We start from the raw sequence: 20,793 nt of genomic DNA on the forward strand, positions 1-20,793 counted from the left end.
TTTACACATACTATACTAAGAAACTATATATATATATATATATATATATATATATATATATACTGAGGCATGAATGATCTCGATGTGTCATCAGGGAGAGGAGCAATAAAGGAAAAAAGTCACTTGACACTCGCACAGAAAGCTGGTGTTCCGATCATGCTTCTGCGGAACTTGACTCAGCCCAAGTTATGCAATAGAACCCAACTTAAAGTAACTGCTCTGCAGAGGAACCTAATTGAGGCAGAGATTCTAACAGGATGTGGCGCAGAAGACTGTGTTTATACCATGTGTACCCCCAGGGGTGGATTGGCCCACCAGGACACCATGACAGATTCCGATGGGCCGGTCTCAAATCCCCCTCAGCCATGCTGATTCACACTCAGGCTTGGCTGGCTCACACTCCTTCCAGTACTTGCGGTTAATTGGAACGTAATCTGTAAGTTAGGGTAGCGGGCACTTCCAGGTGCCGCTAGCCGTGAAAAGTGGTGAAGCTGTTCTACCAACGGGGACCTGGAGAAAGTTAACCAGCCCAGCAGCATCCTCTCCCTGGACCCGGCCAATGGTCTTTTCAATGAGCCTGGCCAGGGAGCAGGAGCATAGCGATGGTCGGAGCCGGGACCACTACACCCGCCGCCACCCCAGCTCCCGCACTCTCACTTAACTGGCCAGAGCGGCGACTGAGCACTGAAGGGGACCCGGTAGAGAGGTTATTTTTAATTACATTATTTGCATTATGTTGGTGTAAGGGATAGGGCGGCCCCAGTCAGTGTGTGGTCTGGGGACTGGACAGGAGCAGGATGTACATTGTTCTCAGAATGCCAGCTGATCAGGCAGCACTCACAGCCAGCCCTGGGACAATCTCTAATGCAAAGTACTTCAGTCCTATAGCTGTCCATGATGATGGGCCTATTTATGTAATGTGGTGGCTACGTATATAATGTGGTGGCTACGTATGCAATGTGGTGCTATTTGTATAATGACGTGACATACGTGTAATGTGGTGCTATTAGTATAATGACGTGCTATACGGGTAGTGGGGTGCTATACCTGTAATGTGGTGCTATTCATGTAAATAATGTGGTGGTTATGTATGTAACCAGGGGCGGATTGGCCACAGGGACAGATTCCGCTGCGCTGGTCCCTTGTGTCTGTGTTTCACTACTTGTGTGTGCTCCCTCCCTTTACTGTGCTGTATGTAGTGTGTGCTCCCTCCCTGTACTGTGCTGTATGTAGTGTGTGCACCCTCCCTGTACTGTGCTGTATGTAGTGTGTGCTCCCTCCCTGTACTGTGCTGTATGTAGTGTGCGATCCCCCTCCCTGTACTGTGCTGTATGTGCAGGGACGGTTCTCGGCCTATTTGCGCCCCGGGCGGGTAGTGTGGGTGTGGCTTCATACAGGGGGCGTGGTCAGTTACGCCCCCTGTACAGTAGTAGCGCCGCTGAAATGCTGTGCGGTGCGCGATGACGTCATCGCGCACCGCACAGTAAAGGTCCTCTCCCCGAAGGGAAACTAGATGCTACACGTCTAGTTCCCTGACGCCCTTCACAGCGGGACGCAGTGGCAGCGGGACACAGCGGGGTGCACAGCACTGCAGTAGAGGATCTTGCCATGGCGCGGCGCCCTCCGGAAGGCGGCGCCCCTAGCAAAAGTCCTGCTTGCCCGTGGCAAGATCCGCTACTGTGTATGTAGTGTGTGCTCCCCCTCCCTGTACTGTGCTGTATGTAGTGTGTGCTCCCTCCCTGTGCTGTGCTGTATGTAGTGTGTGCTCCTCCTCCCTGTACTTTGAAACATTTAAGGTTAAAAAAAAGGGGTTTGTATCATGAAAAATCAATAAAATCAGAAGTAGATTAAAGGCATAACAGCAGTGTCAGTAGATACTGAAAGTGGGCATATCAGTCCATGTATATTCAGACGTACACATGTACATCAGGGAAGGGCATTGTAGCAGCATATGCATAAAGTCGCAGGTAAACATTAGCATAACGTAAAGCAAAGGAGGCTCCAACTGTGTCTATCTCAGAATCAGGACCTCTGAGGTGTGACCCCGCCCTTTTGATAGACCCCTCCCCCCGCAACAGACTTCTCCACGATTAGGGCTGCTTTCATAAATTTCCCGGGCTTAGCAATAACAGACAGACATCCACATGAGCGAAGCCACGGGCAAATGCTAGTATACATATGTAAAGTTTTATATAAAACTAGCTGAAGTACCCAGCGTTGCCCGGGTTTACATTTCCAAGTTCTTAAGTTATCAATGAGTTAGATGTAACTGTTAACAATTCTGCCCAGCATACACCAACGGGACTGAAACCTCAACCCCCTAGTATGTCTTCTGGAATCAAATCTTACTACTCTGTGAAGTTTTCGTCCATATCCATATAGTGAAAGGCTCAGAACAGACTTCCTGGGTCAAAGTTCTGCTCAGCGTACACCAACGGGAGGTCCGACCGCAACCCTAACCCCTCTAAAACATGGCCTGGATTCTACTGGACCACTTCATATTGTTTTCATCCCAATTGGTGCAGGGGTGTCAGAATGCATAACCGGACAGACAAAGAAACAAAGAAACAGATCAATTAATTTTATAATAAGATTTTATAATATTTTGGTACAATGCAAAAAGTTATTCCCAGCACGATGAACACAGTATGACAATATATATATATATATATATATATATATATACATACATACATACATATACACTGCTCAAAAAAATAAGGGGAACACTTAAACAACACAATGTAACTCCAAGTCAATCACACTTCTGTGGAATCAAACTGTCCACTCAGGAAGCAACACTGATTGACAATCAATTTCACATGCTTTTGTACAAATGGAATAGACAACAGGTGGAAATTATAGGCAATTTGCAAGACACCTCCAATAAAGGAGTTGTTCTGCAGGTGGTGGCCACAGACCACTTCTCAGCTCCTATGCTTTCTGGCTGATGTTTTGGTCACTTTTGAAAGCTGGCGGTGCTTTCACTCTAGTGGTAGCATGAGACGGAGTCTACAACCCACACAAGTGGCTTAGGTAGTGCAGCTCATCCAGGATGGCACATCAATGCGAGCTGTGGCAAGAAGGTTTGCTGTGTCTGTCAGCGTAGTGTCCAGAGCATGGAGGCGCTACCAGGAGACAGGCCAGTACATCAGGAGACGTGGAGGAGGCCGTAGGAGGGCAACAACCCAGCAGCAGGACTGCTACCTCCGCCTTTGTGCAAGGAGGAACAGGAGGAGCACTGCCAGAGCCCTGCAAAATGACCTCCAGCAAGCCACAAATGTGCATGTGTCTACTCAAACGATCAGAAACAGACTCCATGAGGGTGGTATGAGGGCCCGACGTCCACAGGTGGGGGTTGTGCTTACAGCCCAACACCGTGCAGGACGTTTGGCATTTGCCAGAGAACACCAAGATTGGCAAATTCGCCACTGGCACCCTGTGCTCTTCACGGATGAAAGCAGGTTCTCACAGAGCACATGTGACAGACGTGACAGAGTCTGGAGACTCCAAGGAGAACGTTCTGCTGCCTGCAACATCCTCCAGCATGACCGGTTTGGCAGTGGGTCAGTAATGGTGTGGGGCGGCATTTCTTTGGGGGGCCGCACAGCCCTCCATGTGCTCGCCAGAGGTAGCCTGACTGCCATTAGGTACCGAGATGAGATCCTCAGACCCCTTGTGAGACCATATGCTGGTGCGGTTGGCCCTGGGTCCCTCCTAATGCAAGACAATGCTAGACCTCATGTGGCTGGAGTGTGTCAGCAGTTCCTGCAAGACGAAGGCATTGATGCTATGGACTGGCCCGCCCGTTCCCCAGACCTGAATCCAATTGAGCACATCTGGGACATCATGTCTCGCTCCATCCACCAACGCCACGTTGCACCACAGACTGTCCAGGAGTTGGCAGATGCTTTAGTCCAGGTCTGGGAGGAGATCCCTCAGGAGACCATCCGCCACCTCATCAAGAGCATGCACAGGCGTTGTAGGGAGGTCATACAGGCACGTGGAGGCCACACACACTACTTAGCCTCATTTTGACTTGTTTTCAGGACATTACATCAAAGTTGGATCAGCCTGTATTTTAATTTTGAGTGTGACTCCAAATCCAGACCTCCATGGGTTAATAAATTTGATTTCCATTGATAATTTTTGTGTGATTTTGTTGTCAGCACATTCAACTATGTAAAGAACAAAGTATTTAATAAGAATATTTCATTCATTCAGATTTAGGATTTGATGTTTAAGTGTTCCCTTTATTTTTTGGAGCAGTGTGTGTGTGTATATATATATATATATATAAAGATCGAAAAATATCTCAAGGGAGCTAATATAATTTTGGTATGTTTAACATTAATCAGTTGCCATTATTTAAAACCAGTAAATGTAAACTGTTTGATTTTCTTAATTCATACAGCAGTTCATATTGACATTATTTCATTTGAGTCAAATATTTTATGACATATATTCTTCTTTGAAGTAGTGACAGGATCGCTGTCTAATAAACCAACGCGTTTCGTCCACAGGACTTCATCAGGGGTTAATAATCAAAGCAATATGAAAAAACATTGATAAGTCTGAAACTCACACACTAATGGTATCATTACACCACCTTGTGGAGATACATATACATACCAAAGTCCTGCATTAAGAGTATTCATCATAACAAATCTCCAGTAAGCAGATCAAATGTTAATAAGATCACAGATAATTCACCATGTGGAATATCTGAAAAATTGCAAGTATCCTATAAATACATATATACAATTCAAATTAGGATACAATTGATATTTAAGGAGGAACAGAAGAACAGGAAGAAAAGAGAAAAAGAAAAATAGAAATAAAAATGGCCCCATGGGCCGTTCCAAAACATATACATTTAATCCTTATTCATTAAAATGAGTCACATATGTGCGGTCAATAGCAGTAAACCAGAAGTAAAGTCTGTTTATTGATTAATATATCTGTGCATAAGAATAATCTAGTGCACTCATATAGTTATATCACATAATGTGTGGAAATTTACCACCACATATAATCTCATCAAAAATGCCATAACTGTGTGTAAGAGTAATATAGTACACTGATATAGTTATATCACATAATGGGGGGTCATTCCAACCCGTTCGCATGCAGCGGTTCTTCGCTGTGGTGCAAACGGGTTGGAACTGCGCATGCATGACGGCCGCAATGCGCACACACGCCGTTGCCCATTGACAGCCGCTGCCGGGCAACGACCAGAAGAGAGAAGAAAGTGATCGCAAGAAGATTGACAGCGGGGTGGCGTTCCGGGGCGGATACTCACCGTTTTCCGGGCGTGGAGATCCGAACACCGGCGTGTCCAGGCGTTTGGAGCGTGGTTGTCTGACGTCAATTCCGGGACCTCCATCGCTGTATCCATCGCACAGGGTAAGTAACTGCAGGGCTAGTCTTGTTGTGCACAAAACTTTTTTAGCATAGCAGGGCTGCACAAGCGATCGCAGTCCTGCTATGCTAAAATACACTCCACCATAGATGGCGTCTAGTTGATCGCACGAGCAGCTAAAAGTTGCTACTTGCGATCAACTCGGAATGACCCCCAATGTGCGGAAATATACCCCCACATATGTTCTCATCAATAATGCCATAACTTAACCCTAGCAATACAAACTCATATATTACTGATACCATGTGTGATTATTATATATAGTTTATATTTCTACAGTTGTAATCACATATATTAATACATGTTACAAAAATTGTACATACCAATAGGATTTCATTGGACAGAGCCCATGAAATTAAAAATAATGCAGATAGCTGTAGTGGCGCCTATAACATGAAGGATATAATAGCGACATAAATATGACACTCAAATAATCGGCACTGATTTATGCTTTTAGTGTGGAATCTAACCGGGAAGTTATAGGTTTGATGATGAGCGCCTGAAATTTTTCGGGTTTTGTGTTTTGGTTTTGGGTTCGGTTCCGCGGCCGTGTTTTGGGTTCGACCGCGTTTTGGCAAAACCTCACCGAATTTTTTTTGTCGGATTCGGGTGTGTTTTGGATTCGGGTGTTTTTTTCAAAAAACCCTAAAAAACAGCTTAAATCATAGAATTTGGGGGTCATTTTGATCCCAAAGTATTATTAACCTCAAAAACCATAATTTCCACTCATTTTCAGTCTATTCTGAATACCTCACACCTCACAATATTATTTTTAGTCCTAAAATTTGCACCGAGGTCGCTGTGTGAGTAAGATAAGCGACACTAGTGGCCGACACAAACACCGGGCCCATCTAGGAGTGGCACTGCAGTGTCACGCAGGATGTCCTTTCCAAAAAACCCTCCCCAAACAGCACATGACGCAAAGAAAAAAAGAGGCGCAATGAGGTAGCTGTGTGAGTAAGATTAGCGACCCTAGTGGCCGACACAAACACCGGGCCCATCTAGGAGTGGCACTGCAGTGTCACGCAGGATGTCCCTTCCAAAAAACCCTCCCCAAACAGCACATGACGCAAAGAAAAAAAGAGGCGCAATGAGGTAGCTGACTGTGTGAGTAAGATAAGCGACCCTAGTGGCCGACACAAACACCGGGCCCATCTAGGAGTGGCACTGCAGTGTCACGCAGGATGTCCCTTCCAAAAAACCCTCCCCAAACAGCACATGACGCAAAGAAAAAAAGAGGCGCAATGAGGTAGCTGTGTGAGTAAGATTAGCGACCCTAGTGGCCGACACAAACACCGGGCCCATCTAGGAGTGGCACTGCAGTGTCACGCAGGATGTCCCTTCCAAAAAACCCTCCAAAAACAGCACATGACGCAAAGAAAAAAAGAGGCGCAATGAGGTAGCTGACTGTGTGAGTAAGATAAGCGACCCTAGTGGCCGACACAAACACCGGGCCCATCTAGGAGTGGCACTGCAGTGTCACGCAGGATGGCCCTTCCAAAAAACCCTCCCCAAACAGCACATGACGCAAAGAAAAAAAGAGGCGCAATGAGGTAGCTGACTGTGTGAGTAAGATAAGCGACCCTAGTGGCCGACACAAACACCGGGCCCATCTAGGAGTGGCACTGCAGTGTCACGCAGGATGTCCCTTCCAAAAAACCCTCCCCAAACAGCACATGACGCAAAGAAAAAAAGAGGCGCAATGAGGTAGCTGACTGTGTGAGTAAGATAAGCGACCCTAGTGGCCGACACAAACACCGGGCCCATCTAAGAGTGGCACTGCAGTGTCACGCAGGATGTCCCTTCCAAAAAACCCTCCCCAAACAGCACATGACGCAAAGAAAAAAAGAGGCGCAATGAGGTAGCTGTGTGAGTAAGATTAGCGACCCTAGTGGCCGACACAAACACCGGGCCCATCTAGGAGTGGCACTGCAGTGTCACGCAGGATGTCCCTTCCAAAAAACCCTCCCCAAACAGCACATGACGCAAAGAAAAAAAGAGGCGCAATGAGGTAGCTGACTGTGTGAGTAAGATAAGCGACCCTAGTGGCCGACACAAACACCGGGCCCATCTAGGAGTGGCACTGCAGTGTCACGTAGGATGGCCCTTCCAAAAAACCCTCCCCAAACAGCACATGACGCAAAGAAAAAGAAAAGAAAAAAGAGGTGCAAGATGGAATTGTCCTTGGGCCCTCCCACACACCCTTATGTTGTATAAACAAAACAGGACATGCACACTTTAACCAACCCATCATTTCAGTGACAGGGTCTGCCACACGACTGACTGATATGACGGGTTGGTTTGGACCCCCCCCAAAAAAAGAAGCAATTAATCTCTCCTTGCACAAACTGGCTCTACAGAGGCAAGATGTCCACCTCATCATCATCCTCCGATATATCACCGTGTACATCCCCCTCCTCACAGATTATCAATTCGTCCCCACTGGAATCCACCATCTCAGCTCCCTGTGTACTTTGTGGAGGCAATTGCTGCTGGTCAATGTCTCCGCGGAGGAATTGATTATAATTCATTTTAATGAACATCATCTTCTCCACATTTTCTGGATGTAACCTCGTACGCCGATTGCTGACAAGGTGAGCGGCGGCACTAAACACTCTTTCGGAGTACACACTTGTGGGAGGGCAACTTAGGTAGAATAAAGCCAGTTTGTGAAAGGGCCTCCAAATTGCCTCTTTTTCCTGCCAGTATAAGTACGGACTGTGTGACGTGCCTACTTGGATGCGGTCACTCATATAATCCTCCACCATTCTTTCAATGGGGAGAGAATCATATGCAGTGACAGTAGACGACATGTCCGTAATCGTTGTCAGGTCCTTCAGTCCGGACCAGATGTCAGCATCAGCAGTCGCTCCAGACTGCCCTGCATCACCGCCAGCGGGTGGGCTCGGAATTCTGAGCCTTTTCCTCGCACCCCCAGTTGCGGGAGAATGTGAAGGAGGAGATGTTGACAGGTCGCGTTCCGCTTGACTTGACAATTTTCTCACCAGCAGGTCTTTCAACCCCAGCAGACTTGTGTCTGCCGGAAAGAGAGATCCAAGGTAGGCTTTAAATCTAGGATCGAGCATGGTGGCCAAAATGTAGTGCTCTGATTTCAACAGATTGACCACCCGTGAATCCTTGTTAAGCGAATTAAGGGCTCCATCCACAAGTCCCACATGCCTAGTGGAATCGCTCCGTGTTAGCTCCTCCTTCAATGTCTCCAGCTTCTTCTGCAAAAGCCTGATGAGGGGAATGACCTGACTCAGGCTGGCAGTGTCTGAACTGACTTCACGTGTGGCAAGTTCAAAGGGCATCAGAACCTTGCACAACGTTGAAATCATTCTCCACTGCGCTTGAGACAGGTGCATTCCACCTCCTATATCGTGCTCAATTGTATAGGCTTGAATGGCCTTTTGCTGCTCCTCCAACCTCTGAAGCATATAGAGGCTTGAATTCCACCTCGTTACCACTTCTTGCTTCAGATGATGGCAGGGCAGGTTCAGTAGTTTTTGGTGGTGCTCCAGTCTTCTGTACGTGGTGCCTGTATGCCGAAAGTGTCCCGCAATTCTTCTGGCCACCGACAGCATCTCTTGCACGCCCCTGTCGTTTTTTAAATAATTCTGCACCACCAAGTTCAAGGTATGTGCAAAACATGGGACGTGCTGGAATTTGCCCATATTTAATGCACACACAATATTGCTGGCGTTGTCCGATGCCACAAATCCACAGGAGAGTCCAATTGGGGTAAGCCATTCCGCGATGATCTTCCTCAGTTGCCGTAAGAGGTTTTCAGCTGTGTGCGTATTCTGGAAACCGGTGATACAAAGCGTAGCCTGCCTAGGAAAGAGTTGGCGTTTGCGAGATGCTGCTACTGGTGCCGCCGCTGCTGTTCTTGCGGCGGGAGTCCATACATCTACCCAGTGGGCTGTCACAGTCATATAGTCCTGACCCTGCCCTGCTACACTTGTCCACATGTCCGTGGTTAAGTGGACATTGGGTACAGCTGCATTTTTTAGGACACTGGTGACTCTTTTTCTGAGGTCTGTGTACATTTTCGGTATCGCCTGCCTAGAGAAATGGAACCTAGATGGTATTTGGTACCGGGGACACAGTACCTCCAACAAGTCTCTAGTTGGCTCTGCAGTAATGATGGATACCGGAACCACGTTTCTCACCACCCAGGATGCCAAGGCCTCAGTTATCCGCTTTGCAGTAGGATGACTGCTGTGATATTTCATCTTCCTCGCAAATGACTGTTGGACAGTCAATTGCTTGGTGGAAGTAGTAAAAGTGGTCTTACGACTTCCCCTCTGGGATGACCATCGACTCCCAGCAGCAACAACAGCAGCGCCAGCAGCAGTAGGCGTTACACGCAAGGATGCATCGGAGGAATCCCAGGCAGGAGAGGAATCGTCAGAATTGCCAGTGACATGGCCTGCAGGACTATTGGCATTCCTGGGGAAGGAGGAAATTGACACTGAGGGAGTTGGTGGGGTGGTTTGCGTGAGCTTGGTTACAAGAGGAAGGGATTTACTGGTCAGTGGACTGCTTCCGCTGTCACCCAAAGTTTTTGAACTTGTCACTGACTTATTATGAATGCGCTGCAGGTGACGTATAAGGGAGGATGTTCCGAGGTGGTTAACATCCTTACCCCTACTTATTACAGCTTGACAAAGGGAACACACGGCTTGACACCTGTTGTCCGCATTTCTGTTGAAATAGTTCCACACCGAAGAGCTGATTTTTTTGGTATTTTCACCAGGCATGTCAACGGCCATATTCCTCCCACGGACAACAGGTGTCTCCCCGGGTGCCTGACTTAAACAAACCACCTCACCATCAGAATCCTCCTGGTCAATTTCCTCCCCAGCGCCAGCAACACCCATATCCTCCTCATCCTGGTGTACTTCAACACTGACATCTTCAATCTGACTATCAGGAACTGGACTGCGGGTGCTCCTTCCAGCACTTGCAGGGGGCGTGCAAATGGTGGAAGGCGCATGCTCTTCACGTCCAGTGTTGGGAAGGTCAGGCATCGCAACCGACACAATTGGACTCTCCTTGTGGATTTGGGATTTCGAAGAACGCACAGTTCTTTGCGGTGCTACTGCTTTTGCCAGCTTGAGTCTTTTCATTTTTCTAGCGAGAGGCTGAGTGCCTCCATCCTCATGTGAAGCTGAACCACTAGCCATGAACATAGGCCAGGGCCTCAGCCGTTCCTTGCCACTCCGTGTGGTAAATGGCATATTGGCAAGTTTACGCTTCTCCTCCGACAATTTTATTTTAGGTTTTGGAGTCCTTTTTTTACTGATATTTGGTGTTTTGGATTTGACATGCTCTGTACTATGACATTGGGCATCGGCCTTGGCAGACGACGTTGCTGGCATTTCATCGTCTCGGCCATGACTAGTGGCAGCAGCTTCAGTACGAGGTGGAAGTGGATCTTGATCTTTCCCTAATTTTGGAACCTCAACATTTTTGTTCTCCATATTTTAATAGGCACAACTAAAAGGCACCTCAGGTAAACAATGGAGATGGATGGATACTAGTATACAATTATGGACGGACTGCCGAGTGCCGACACAGAGGTAGCTACAGCCGTGGACTACCGTACTGTGTCTGCTGCTAATATAGACTGGTTGATAAAGAGATGTAGTATGTATGTATAAAGAAGAAAGAAAAAAAAACCACGGGTAGGTGGTATACAATTATGGACGGACTGCCGAGTGCCGACACAGAGGTAGCTACAGCCGTGGACTACCGTACTGTACTGTGTCTGCTGCTAATATAGACTGGTTGATAAAGAGATATAGTATGTATGTATAAAGAAGAAAGAAAAAAAACCACGGGTAGGTGGTATACAATTATGGATGGACTGCCGAGTGCCGACACAGAGGTAGCTACAGCCGTGGACTACCGTACTGTACTGTGTCTGCTGCTAATATAGACTGGTTGATAAAGAGATGTAGTATGTATGTATAAAGAAGAAAGAAAAAAAAACCACGGGTAGGTGGTATACAATTATGGACGGACTGCCGAGTGCCGACACAGAGGTAGCTACAGCCGTGGACTACCGTACTGTACTGTGTCTGCTGCTAATATAGACTGGTTGATAAAGAGATGTAGTATGTATGTATAAAGAAGAAAGAAAAAAAAACCACGGGTAGGTGGTATACAATTATGGACGGACTGCCGAGTGCCGACACAGAGGTAGCTACAGCCATGGACTACCGTACTGTACTGTGTCTGCTGCTAATATAGACTGGTTGATAAAGAGATGTAGTATGTATGTATAAAGAAGAAAGAAAAAAAAAACACGGGTAGGTGGTATACAATTATGGATGGACTGCCGAGTGCCGACACAGAGGTAGCTACAGCCGTGGACTACTGTACTGTGTCTGCTGCTAATATAGACTGGTTGATAAAGAGATGTAGTATGTATGTATAAAGAAGAAAGAAAAAAAAACCACGGGTAGGTGGTATACAATTATGGACGGACTGCCGAGTGCCGACACAGAGGTAGCTACAGCCGTGGACTACCGTACTGTACTGTGTCTGCTGCTAATATAGACTGGATGATAATGAGATGTAGTATGTATAAAGAAGAAAGAAAAAAAAAAACACGGGTAGGTGGTATACAATTATGGATGGACTGCCGAGTGCCGACACAGAGGTAGCTACAGCCGTGGACTACCATACTGTACTGTGTCTGCTGCTAATATAGACTGGATGATAATGAGATGTAGTATGTATGTATAAAGAAGAAAGAAAAAAAAACCACGGGTAGGTGGTATACAATTATGGACGGACTGCCGAGTGCCGACACAGAGGTAGCTACAGCCGTGGACTACCGTACTGTACTGTGTCTGCTGCTAATATAGACTGGTTGATAATGAGATGTAGTATGTATGTATAAAGAAGAAAGAAAAAAAAAACACGGGTAGGTGGTATACAATTATGGACGGACTGCCGAGTGCCGACACAGAGGTAGCTACAGCCGTGGACTACCGTACTGTACTGTGTCTGCTGTTAATATAGACTGGATGATAATGAGATGTAGTATGTATAAAGAAGAAAGAAAAAAAAACCACGGGTAGGTGGTATACAATTATGGATGGACTGCCGAGTGCCGACACAGAGGTAGCTACAGCCGTGAACTACCGTATTGTGTCTGCTGCGACTGGATGATAAATAATGATATAAAAAATATATATATATCACTACTGCAGCCGGACAGGTATATATTATATAATGACGGACCTGCTGGACACTGTCTGTCAGCAGAATGAGTTTTTTATAGAATAAAAAAAAAACACCACACAAGTCACACGACGAGTGTTTAACTTTTTCAGGCAATCACAATATAGTATACTACTAACTATACTGGTGGTCAGTGTGGTCAGGTCACTGGTCAGTCACACTGGCAGTGGCACTCCTGCAGCAAAAGTGTGCACTGTTTAATTTTAATAATATGTACTCCTGGCTCCTGCTATAACCTATAACTGGCACTGCTCCCCAGTCTCCCCCACAATTATAAGCTGTGTGAGCACAGTCAGATATATACATAGATGATGCAGCACACTGGGCTGAGCAGTGCACACAGATATGGTATGTGACTGAGTCACTGTGTATCGTTTTTTTCAGGCAGAGAACGGATTATATTAAATAAAACTGCACTGTCTGGTGGTCACTGTGGTCAGTCACTAGTAAACTCTGCACTCTCTACAGTACTCCTAAGCTCCAGTAAATCAAGTGTCTCTGTCTCAAATCAATCTCACTCTCTCTCTTCTAATCTAAATGGAGAGGACGCCAGCCACGTCCTCTCCCTATCAATCTCAATGCACGTGTGAAAATGGCGGCGACGCGCGGCTCCTTATATAGAATCCGTGTCTCGCGATAGAATCCGAGCCTCGCGAGAATCCGACAGCGTCATGATGACGTTCGGGCGCGCTCGGGTTAACCGAGCAAGGCGGGAAGATCCGAGTCGCTCGGACCCGTGAGAAAAAACATGAAGTTCGGGCGGGTTCGGATTCAGAGGAACCGAACCCGCTCATCTCTAGATAAAATACAAAAAAAGAATTTTTACTGTTGCCAAATGTATCAATAAACATTTCCACATGTATCATGGCTGGCTTTATAAAACCAATCTCTGCAATGAAATTAGGAATTCAGCATCATATAAGCCGAAAAAGGGCTATTGTCAAACCACAATAATAAACATTCAAAAAACATTATGCATAGTGATATGAGGGACCATAAGGGCAATACACTTACTTCTCTGCACTTCCAAACCTTTTTACTGCAGCAGAAGGAATGGTCTCACCTGTCTAAATATATATACCCCATAATGTGTGACATCATTTCCTGTCTGACCATTGTAAACTCTTTTTCTTTAAAGGACAGGATAAGCTCATTTAGACCTATCTACTGTGTTGCTGTGCTCTAGGGGACCTGTAGATAACTTATACAGTATATAATAAAAGTCATAGCTGGAGAGTGGATGGACTTTGGTGAATAACTAAATAACCTAAATTGCATTCCATTTACTGGGGCAGTGTGTGTTCCAATGATGCCCTTACGCTTCCATTTATGGCAGCACTAGGTAGTTGTTTGTAAGGTGTAAAAATCCCAAAAGCAGCGTGCGTTTCAATGACGCACTTCCGCTTCCGGTTATGGCAGCACTAGGTAGATGTTTGTAAGGTGTATAATTCCCGGAAGCGGCGTGCATTTCAATTACGCATTTCCACCTCCGGGTACAAACCGCGCTGATCCCAGCGCCCAATGCGTTCCACTCTGATGGGCCTTGTGCATTCCAACTACTGCACTTCTGCTTCCAGATATTTACAACAGCGCTACTAGTGGTATACAATTTTGACTAACAGCACTATATTGAGCACACTTAATATAATGAAAACATTAATATTGCTAATTGGTGTAATTATATTCAGAAGGTATATATCATTAATCCATTCATTATTTAGTTATTGGTCAGTATCAGCCCAGAAGTAAATTAATGTGTGTACTACCCTGCGTTTTATTTATCTTAAATATTAGGTTTATGGCCCTAAAATGTGGGGCTCAAGTTAAATGTGACCCTACGTGAATTAATCATGTTAATTATAGTACTAAATATAATAATAATAATAAATATATATATATACAGAGACATATATTAGCACCAGTCAAATAGTCAATTATATTAATCCCTGGTCCTAGGTATAGTGGTTATTAAAACGAAAACTAAGTGTAAATAGGTATTATAAATGGCCCCTTCCTTAATACGTTAATAAGCGGATAATATATATATTTTGTAATTGATTCCTCACAGAATAATTAGTGATAATCAATGTGCAATAAAATATTATCCTTCTAATAGCCATATTTCAAGTAAACTTTTTCGATATATGGCAAAATAGTGACTCCCCATATAGTAACATAACTTTTAAACGAGTACATGACACATTAACCATATGGTCCCTTATTTACAACATAACAAAAATGGTAATAAATGACCCTACCATTGTTGTATACAGTGGTGGCTCTCCAATAGCTATATCAGGGCAATAGGTACTCTACTCAAGGAAAATTGACAATTATAAAAAAAGAAAACTGACAATTATAAAAAAGAAACTTGACAATTATAAAAAAGAAACAATATCTATGCCATCATTGTGGCCATTCGGAGTCAAGGTGTTTAAAGTCTAAATCCAAAAGGTTTCACGTTTAGACAGTGTAGGTTCTTTGCTACTCCCTCCTGGATCTACCAGTATAAATTTCAAAACAGTGAATGAAAAATTATCTGTATTCACTGTGGAATTATATTTTTCTCCAAAAAGCCTTGATAAACTGTGGGTAGTTACTTTATTTTTTATGTTTCTGATATGCAGGGCTGGTTCTAGACCTTGTGGCGCCCAGGGCTAAAGTTTTCTTTGGTGCCCACCCCCCGACAGGTAAAACAGGGTTAGTGTGCACCATAGGCGCGCATCAAAAAATAGGGCGTGGCTTCATGGGGAAGGGGTATGGTCACAGTTATGCCCCCTGTAGCTGTGCCCTCAGTAGTTGTGCCCACAGTACTGTGCTCCCTGTAGCTGTGCCCTCAGTAGTTGTGCCCCCTGTAGCTGTGCCCTCAGTAGTTGTGCCCCCAGTACTGTGCCGTCAGTAGTTGTGCCCCCAATACTGTGCCCCCTGTAGCTGTGCCCTCAGTAGTTGTGCCCCCAATACTGTGCTGCTAGTAGCGCCGCTTACCCCCCCCAAAAAAAAATACCATCCCCGCTCCTGCTTCCTGACCGCTGCTGTCCTCCGTCTCCGGCTGCCAACGGCGCTCCTCGGATCTATGGGAGAGACATCATGACGTCTCTCCCATAGCAACGCACAGACACTAGAGGTCAATTATGACCTTTAGCGTCCATGGCCGCTCCCACAATGCCGTGCGGTGCACGATGACATCATGGTGCACCGCACAGCACCAGTAGCAGATCTTGCCACAGCGGCGGCGCCCTCTGGACAGCGGGCCCAATGGACAATCAATATTAATAATAATGTTTTTTAAAAATATGACAAGGTATGCACACTATCACTGACAGAAGAGCTGTTACTATTCATGCCAATACCCTTACGGGCGAGAGCTTGAAGACAGGATCCTCATTTTTAGTGCCTGGACACAGTGCCAGAAAACCTACACATTTTACCCGAGGAAAAAAAGACTCTTCAGGGGTAAAATAACAAAATAACGCAAATTCACATTAGATGTAGAAAAAACCTTTCATTTATCATTCAGAGAAGTAAACTAGCCATAAGGTCAGATTGTTAGCCGAATCACAGCAGATAATGCTAATTTACACCAGGTGTAGTAGATAATATTCCATGAACTGTTCCCAGATGTTGAATAGCTAAAAGAGCCAATTGGATCAACAAATGTATATCTTAGAAAGGTTGCCCTCAAATACAGGTGTCAATCCTCTAACTGCAGAGACATCTGTCCTGATGAAAATGCTGTAGTACATTGAAATCTTGATAAGAGTATATGGGGTCTTGTGTGTTTCTTAATCCCTAAATGCTGCTTACAACAGACTGTATGTATGTATGTATGTATTTATGCATACCTACACTGTTGTTCTGCAACACGGAGGGCAACAGGATAAATATTTTGTTATTTTAGTGAGTGCGATCACTGATCTACCCACACCACCCCTGATCTAATCTCATCACCCTTGTATGATTCAGATCACTAATGATCCATCCAGATCACCTCTAATCCCTCCATGCTATCCCTGATCCATCCAAACTATCACTGATTCTCCCACACCACCCCTAATCCCGCCACGCAATCCCTGATCCACCAAGACATCACTGATTAACCCACACCACCATTGATCCCCCCCCATGCAAACCATCCCTAATCTACCCCTAATCACCACCCCTAATCCCCCCATTCATTCCCTGATCCACTTAAATCATCACTGATCCACCACACCACCCCTAATCACAACATGCAATCCCTGATCTACCTAAAAAAATTACAGTTCCACCCACACCACCCCTAACCTCACACAATCCCTGATCCCCCCAAACCATCACCCAAAGCATTATGACTGGGCAAATACACGATGGTTAGCTATAGACAGGACAGACAACAAGGAAAAGGGCATCTCGGTTGCAGGACCTGAAAGGGTATCACTACCCGCCTACATTTGCAAACACACACAGAGAAGATACTGTCCAGCACATTACTTGTCACTTTGCTCATAAATTACTCTTCAATTTGGCACATAAATGAGAAAACATACCACCCGCAAATGCTATTCTAACTAATCTATCCCCTTACACAGTGTTACTCACGGAGTCTCAGTATCTACAACACACAGCCCCTCAATCACTAAAAGACCCTGGGGGTCATTCTGAGTTGTTCGCTCGTTATATTTTTCTCGCAACGGAGCGATTAGTCGCTAATGCGCATGCGCAATGTCCGCAGTGTGACTGCGCCAAGTAAATTTGCTATGCAGTTAGGTATTTTACTCACGGCATTACGAGGTTTTTTCTTCGTTCTGGTGATCGTAATTTGATTGACAGGAAGTGGGTGTTTCTGGACGGAAACTGGCCGTTTTATGGGTGTGTGCGAAAAAACGCTACCGTTTCTGGGAAAAACGCGGGAGTGGCTGGAGAAACGGCGGTCTGGCCGAACGCTGGGAGTGTTTGTGACGTCAAACCAGGAACGAAACTGACTGAACTGATCGCAGTTGCCGAGTAAGTGTGGAGCTACTCAGAAACTGCTAAGAAGTGTCTATTCGCAATTTTGCTAATCTTTCGTTCGCAATTTTGATAAGCTAAGATTCACTCCCAGTAGGCGGCGGCTTAGCGTGTGCAAAGCTGCTAAAAGAAGCTTGCAAGCGAACAACTCGGAATGAGGGCCCCAGTGTGAACACAAACACTATGAGACTATGCATTTGTGTAACAAGTTACAAACTATTTAGAACACTGACTACAAATTACAATACCAAGGCATTTGCAAAAGAAAGACAAGCATCGCAATAACCAATAGGATTTACACTAAAGGCCTACCTATAATGCGGGCCTGACCTTAAGCAAACTAATGCCTGGTGATAAGCTGAGAATTTTCTGCATTTAGAAATAGCGATGGCTACACCCACACTTACACGCAAACTGTACATCGATCTGTCTCATCATCTGTGGCGCCATGCGCCCAGTACACAGGTACTATCATTCTAACCAGTTGGAAAAGGCTGGACAGCCTATTTTTACCAAGGCCAATTCGCCAATATGTAGTTTCTAGTCCTATGCCCTATGAAGAGGAACTCTAGTACTAGGGACCTGGTGCCCTTTGCTTGGCAGGAAAACTAGTTGTCTTAGTTTTGGTGGAAAATGGGGCCTTTGGATCTAATGTCAAAATAACAGTTGCAAGTTGGACTCATGATGCCAAAACAAATAATGTCTACGGGCCTAAGACTCATATTTAATGGAGTACATGGCCTAATGCCAAACTCTATAATGCATTACTGGGCACAGCTCTGTATCTACTTCAGGAATTGCCAGATCTGTTTACTGCTGTGTCCCCTTTTGCAGTGTCACTAATGTTAATGATATTTTCAAATATCTTAAGTTCTTTCATGGACATTTTATGGGAACTTTTACATATATAAATAAGCGAATGTTATGAATATTTTTTTTTCCATTTGAGTCATCTTATATATGCATTTTATTAGAGATGAGCTGATTCAGTTGCCTGAGAACCGAACCCCCAAGAACTTCACTACCCGAGCCCGGCTTGGGTTTTACCGCCTGACTCGGAAACCAGAACGACGCAAAACGTCATCATCCAGCTGTCGGATTCTCGCGGGTTTTGGATTCCATATAAGAAGCCGCGCATCGCCGCCATTTTTACTCCAGTCACGGAGAGTATAATGAGAGGACGTGTCTCTGTCCTCAGTGTCTGTGCGGGAGGGAAAGTGGGGTGGCGATTCCAGTGCTGTCTTGTGCTGCTCAGTCCATTGTAGTGTCTTATGCTGCATCAGTCCAGTCACAGTGGTGGTGTCCTCTGCTGCCATATGTCCAGTGCTGCTGTATAAGTCCAGTCCAGTGGTGCTGTGTGGTGCTGCATCAGTCCAGTGGTGGTGTCCCTGTGCTGCTGTATAAGTCCAGTGGTACTGCCATATATGTCCAGTGATACTGCCATATATGTCCAGCAGTACTGCCGTATCAATCCAGTGATACTGCCATATATGTCCAGGGGTACTGCCGTATAAATCCAGTAATATTGCCATATATGTCCAGTGGTACTGCTGTATAAATCCAGTCCAGTGATACTGCCATATATGTCCAGTGGTACTGCCGTATATGTCCAGTGATACTGCCGTATATGTCCAGTAGTACTGCCATAATAATCCAGTCCAGTGATACTGCCTTGTCCAGTGGTACTGCCATATAATTCCAGTGATACTGCTGTATAAATCCAGTGATGCTCCCGTATATATCCAGTGGAACTGGCATATAAATCAAGTCCAGCTGAACTGCCATATAAATACAGTGGTACTGCCGTATAATTCCAGTGGTACTGCCGTATAATTCCAGTGGTACTGCCATATAATTCCAGTGGTAATGGCGTATAACCCCAGTGATACTGCCATATAAATCCAGTCCAGTCAGTGCCAATGCCATATAAATCCAGTGATACTGCCATATAATTCCAGTGATACTGCTGTATATGTCCAGTGGTACTGCTAAATAATTCCAGTGATACTGCAGTCTATGTCCAGCGGTACTGCCATATAAATCCAGTGGCACTGGCATATAAATCCAGTCCAGTGATACTGCCATACATGTCCAGTGGTACTGCCATATAATTCCAGTGATACTGCAGTATAAATCCAGTCCAGTGGTACTGCCGTATAAATCCAGTGGTACTGCAGTATAAATCCAGTGACACTGCCATATAATTCCAGTGATACTGCCGTATATATATCCAGTCCAGTGCTACTGCCATATAAGTCCAATGGTACTGCCGTTTAATTCCGGTGATACTGCCATATAATTCCAGTGGTACTGGCATATAAATCCAGTGATACTGCCATATAAATCCAGTCCAGTGGTACTGCTTTATAAGTCCAGTAGGACTGCCGTATAATTCCAGTGATACTGACGTATAATTTTAGTGGTACTGCCATATAAATTCAGTCCAATGGTACTGCCATATAATTCCAGTGGTACTGCCGTATAAATCCAGTGGTACTGCCATATAATTCCAGTGGTACTGACGTATAAATCCAGTGGTACTGCCGTATAATTCCAGTGATACTGCCATATAATTCCAAAGATACTGCTGTATAATTCCAGTGGTACTGCCGTTTAATTCCAGTGGTACTGCCGTATAAATCCAATGATACTGCCATATAAATCCAGTCCATTGGTACTGCCGAGTAAATCCAGTGGTACTGCCGTATAAATCCAGTGGTACTACCGTATAATTCCAGTGATACTGACATATAATTCCAGTGGTACTGCCGTATAATTCCAGTGATACTGCCGTATAATTCCAGTGATACTGCCATATAATTCCAGTGGTACTGCCGTATAATTCCAGTGATACTGCCGTATAATTCCAGTGGTACTGCTGTATAATTCTAGTGATACTGCCGTATAATTTCAGTGGTTCTGCCGTATAATTCCAGTGGTATTGCCGTATAAGTCCAGTGGTACTGCCATATAAGTCCAGTGGTACTGCCGTATAAGTCCAGTGGTACTGCCGTATAAGTCCAGTGATACTGCAGTATAAGTCCAGTAATACTGCTGTATAATTCCAGTGGTACTGCCATATAATTCCAGTGGTACTGCCGTATAAATCCAGTGGTACTACCGTA

General features: G+C 45.1%; 1 protein-coding gene across 1 annotated transcript in view; it reads left to right on the forward strand.

Annotated features, from left to right (window-relative positions):
- The window catches only part of ERICH6B (glutamate rich 6B), a 385,650-nt gene that overhangs the window by 208,941 nt on the left and 155,916 nt on the right, over positions 1-20,793 (forward strand). The window lies entirely within an intron of this gene.

Source organism: Pseudophryne corroboree, chromosome 2 (assembly GCF_028390025.1).
Source record: "Pseudophryne corroboree isolate aPseCor3 chromosome 2, aPseCor3.hap2, whole genome shotgun sequence".
Classification (NCBI taxonomy): domain Eukaryota; kingdom Metazoa; phylum Chordata; class Amphibia; order Anura; family Myobatrachidae; genus Pseudophryne; species Pseudophryne corroboree.